Consider the following 4,978-nt stretch of genomic DNA (forward strand, 5'->3'; position numbering starts at 1 on the left):
TCAAATCAAACTGATCGTTTACCAGCCGCGCAAAATACATACCAACACGCACGGTTGTTAGCTCAAAATTTGCGCTATCTTCATGAGTGCAAAATCCTTAAACTCAATTATGACGTAACAATGTATCATAAAATGCATAAGAAGCATAAGAAGTAAGACATAGGGGGTGTTGCAAGAAAGTCGAGTTGCGATTAATTGCAAATATCTATTGCAACTTTGCAATAGATAGATCTATTGCAACTTGCAATCAATCGCAAGTTGCTGTTGCAAGAAAGGAGCTTGCAATTAATTGCAAGATGCAATTAATTGCAAGCTCCTTTGCTGTATTTTGTATTTATAAAAGCGACTGGCAAGACAAGCCTAGCCAATTTGTCCATTTTTCAATGCATTTTGCATGCATGAGATACTCCATATAGCTCAGTGTGTTGTGTCTCTCCTGTGGTGGTTTGCTGTGCGATCGTTGGGGATTCGAAACAGAGTAAGTTACAAAAATTGTCGATTTTGAACCCATTATTTACTCATTGTGTCTTGTATTTAAAAGAGCTAGTTCCTTAGACTTACTTCTTATACGAATTTTCTTGAAAAATGGGAAAATGTGTTTCCTATAACTGACAGAGTTGTGGCCGTCGCGACCACTCATTGGGCACACAGTACATCAATCATAGTCCCACACATAGCTTTTTGTGTTAGCATTTTTTCTTGCATTGGCAAGCTCCTTTTCTTTTCTTTTTTTTTTTCTGCTGCCAGAGGCAGGGCTCTTATGTCTATAGGCCAGCTTAAAAAAAAAAAAAGTCAATGTCAACTAGACTTTCTGAAAGTATTCTAGACGCTAGTCATTATCGATTCATTATCCAAATCCGCTACTTTCAAGCAGGATTAGGAGCTATCGGTAGAGTGTTGGTGAGTGCTATGGCGATGAATAGGTGCTAACACTGTTAGGCCTACGCTACGCCTTACACAATGTACGTAGCACAGTCTATACTCTAGTCTAGAACCATCTAGATTTTACATAGCCTAGGCCTACCCCCTTGGCCTCATTCCCCTCCTGTACATGTGGGCTAGTTATTTTGCAGTGATACTGTCCATGTGACGCGAAAGCTTGCTGAATTTTTTAATTGATGTGTAAATTTATTTTTGATAGGCCTAATCACTCCATTAGACTCTGTGGTCTAGGCCTGTGTTAGGCTAGGCCTATATTAGTACTAAGTATATAAAATAGTCTGTAGGCCTATTTGAAATTTGGGCTAGTTTCTAGACCTAGCTAGGGGTTTACATCTAGGTAGGGCCTAGAGGTTCTAGGCCTAGTAAAGTAGTAGAAGTTCTACTTTTGCAGGTCTTAAAGAAAGTTAAGAGTTGGCCCAGGGTACGTGCTCCACGATTTCACTATTTTAGTCCAACGGTTAGAACTAATCAACCGTATCAACCGTATCAGCGACCCCTAGACAGACGTGTCGTTATTGATATTGGTGTGGGCCTACAGCGCCCCGGGGTTAGTCTAAAACCTTCTTTGAGCAGGGAGGTGGAATCAAAGAGGTTGGAGAACCTCTTTGGGTGGAATAGACCTTGCTTTTTTAGGTTGTTCTGTTCTGGAATTTGGACGCATCAATTGAAATCTTGCAATTTAGTGTTGACTAGCTGGATCAATAAAAAGCTAGGATTTAAAACGAACAAGGGCCAAGTGCATCTGTTTGGGTAACTATACACAGCCCAGGGCCCCAGTTGCTGTACTTCGCACCACATCTGGTTGGGATACTGTTTGGGGGGGGGGGGAGAGAAATTGAACCATTTCTATAGCAAGTACCTACAAGTAATCAGAGTTGCGATGATAGTACTGTAGTGTAGTGTATCAAACAGTGCCAGTAAAACTTATAAGTTTTGTAATACAGTGTGTAAATATAGGTCTATAGTCACCAAGGCTGAAATTTCAGATAAGAAGCGTACGGGTAAGATGAGCAAACTGACTGTCATAGGATATCCAAGCAGAAATATTTACATGTGTCAGTGCTTTTGTTGAAAACAAGTGCCAGTGGTTGAAGGGGTACACGTACTTATGAAAGCTACCCAGGCCTGGAATTCAAGTGAGTTACTTGATGGAGTCATAACTATGAGTACAACAATTCTTTATGCTCTTTTTGTTTGTGGAAAGAACAAATAGGCCTTGTTAGAATGCATTTAAACAAATGGTATTTATGGACTCTTACCAATTAGATACCAGAATTTGCATAGTACCATACTCTACTACTTACAAGGTGTGTGCCACCCTATAGTGTACTTGTATGTAACCCCATAGGCCTACCCAAGCATCACGTCACAGTGACCTCCGGATTTCGGAGATGAGGAAACATAGTTGAGAGTGCTTGCAATAGGCAGGACACATGAGAGCCTAATGGATGTGTGATTTGCAATGTACATTGTATAATATATATGGTACAGCACTAAAAATATTGTACATGTCTGCATATGAATATGAGTGGGGGTGATGGATTGATGGGCAGTCAACAGTCAACCGTGCCTAAGTCGATTTGATTTGGACTAAAGAAATAGATTCTGCTTCAAGAAATTTTGGCTTATGAAGATTGAAATTAATAGAATATAAAGAGAAGAGGATGTGAAAAGACTGTAGACTTTGGTGATTATTTGACTTTAATATGCAAGGTGAATGACTGTATAGAGGGTTAATTTGTTACAGAGGGGAGGATATGAAAGCAGTTCAAAGAGTGTTCCAACATTATTGTAGTATCAAGAAAAAAGTGCCTGCTTCTAAACACCAATGTCCATTTTGTTCCTACACTGTTTGGTTGTAATTTTGCAAATTCTCATTGCTCTTTTGTACTTCTGCACGATGAGACAATTTTATCTGTTCTATCAGCAGGGAAAGGAAGAAAAAGAGGAGAAAACCATGTTTCTTCAAGACCGAGACTCACACCAGCATGAGAATTCCAGCCAGTGCACACAGACAGTAAGTGAACATTGTACATTGTACGATAATTTCCAGTTAAGAGAGAGAATGAAATGTGTAGAACCTTTCAGCTTGAAATGTGAATATATTGATTTGTTGGAATCTGTCATTACTGTTTTAGGATAAATTCTGATGTGATATCTCATTTGAGGATACTTGTACACTCACTTCATCCTACTGAACAAGAAAATGTACAGCATGGCATAGTAATGAGTAAAGAAGACTTCGCAGCAGTTCATACAAAATTATAAGCAAAAATGATGCATTGAAATTTACATAACACAAAGTTACCCATAATGAAAGGAATGTTTTGTACAGCAATGGCTTATATTATGTTTAATAAAGAGTTTAGACATTCAAATCTCTTTATCAAGCCCCCTGAAAACTGAAAATGCTCTATATATCCTGACAGTAGTATTCAGGCCTTCATGATTCAGGTACATTGTATTATTTTGGCGCATGAAGTTGCATGTAATACGAATTCTTCAGTATATTACTGATTGTTTGAAATTTCCCTCATTTTCAAATTAAAATGTTGGCACCATCATACCTTTACACAAAACGCCTTTTGGATGTCCACAAAACGACTTTGTGAGTGCAATGTTTCCATTTTTATTTCCCATTTCTTATTTCTTCAATATTTCTTGTATCATGCATAGGTATAACTTCTGTGAATCAAGGGGAATGGCAGCTGAGGGCAGACAGGCCAAACTTGATGTCAAGAGAGGGTATACACTGCAAAGGATGAGCAACTCGCTGTCAACAATGAGGAAAAGTGTGAACAAAACAAGGCAGTGATTTTTTAAACACATTTCATCAGGCTGAGGTCATCACTCTTAGAAAACAAGGGACACACGAAGCAAGCAGTGTTTCAGAGCTGCAACAAGTGCATGGGTAGTAATAATCTCGGCTGCATCACATGCATCCAAGTGTGCTAGCTACAATACTAGCACGTTGTGCTTTTCAAAGATATTGAAGAGTCCTTTGGATATTTTGCCCCTGTCACTTATTCTGTGTGAGTCATTTATTCTGCAGTATTAGCACTGATAATGGGATAATCAACCTTTTACTGAACCAGTGTTCAAGAAGTTACGTGTAACATCCAAAACCCTCCACGTAGAGATTGGCAGAAAACATATTGCAGAGCCCTGTTTTGTTCTTTTTCATGGGAAGAAATGTTCAGTCCATGATGTGAGTATGTATATAATGCAGGGAGGTGACTCACCTCCCTGGTATATATGTACACTGTAAAGCACCACAGTTTGAGTTTCTAGAGAGCTGTAGGACAATTATAACTTAAATATACAAGAGTAATCTGGCCATGAACATCATGTCTATGGACATGTTTTACTATATTTTTTCTTTCCTTACCCTGGTCCATTATACACCGTAAATACAGCTACTACTGTATTCATAATCTCCAAGGTAACAGTTCACTGGTCCTTGTTTTGTTATTCAAACCACAAAATATGGTTTGTTACTCTGAAGGCTTGTAAGTCTCAGCCATATTCCATTTCAGGCTATCAACCTTTAGAATAAGGAACATTCAAAATAACAAACAGTTGTATTAAAGGACATCATCGAACTCAAAACTGCCAAGGTATATTGTGAGACATTTCATGTTTCTTGGTGGTAAAAAAAAGTTCTTTAATAAGCACTGGTTGAAATTATGATGATCTTGATCTTGTTTACAGTTGTGTAGCACCACCTGGGGGCAGATGAACCTGTGCTGTGGCAAGATGGCACTGAATTTGATTTCTCAGCAATTGAACCACTTATTTTTATTGATTTCATGGGTCCTGGGATAGTCCCCACTAGAAGGCTAGAAGGTAGTTACGAGATATGTAGTAAACCATATTTTCCAACAAGCTGCATCTGTTTCACACTAGCACAAAAGATCAGTAGATACTGCTTTGGGCCAATTTGCAGATTACATTACTAATCAGTTGTACAAAGTTACATGTATACAGTGAACACAATGGTGAATCTTTTTTGGTTAATATGTTGTTTCCCAATTGA

The 4,978-nt window shown here is 38.5% G+C and overlaps 1 long non-coding RNA gene across 2 annotated transcripts; it reads left to right on the plus strand.

The window, feature by feature from the left end:
* The first annotated feature begins 436 nt into the window (after positions 1-436).
* LOC140245472 (uncharacterized) lies at positions 437-4,474 on the plus strand. 2 transcript variants are annotated; one of them, XR_011902342.1, is made up of 3 exons: positions 437-478; positions 2,870-2,959; positions 3,619-4,474. It is a non-coding gene; the product is annotated as an uncharacterized lncRNA (long non-coding RNA). The 2 variants fall into 2 exon arrangements; XR_011902343.1 differs by having other exon boundaries at positions 443-478; positions 2,873-2,959.
* Positions 4,475-4,978: the final 504 nt, after the last annotated feature.

Source organism: Diadema setosum, chromosome 22, assembly GCF_964275005.1.
Source record: "Diadema setosum chromosome 22, eeDiaSeto1, whole genome shotgun sequence".
NCBI lineage: Eukaryota > Metazoa > Echinodermata > Echinoidea > Diadematoida > Diadematidae > Diadema > Diadema setosum.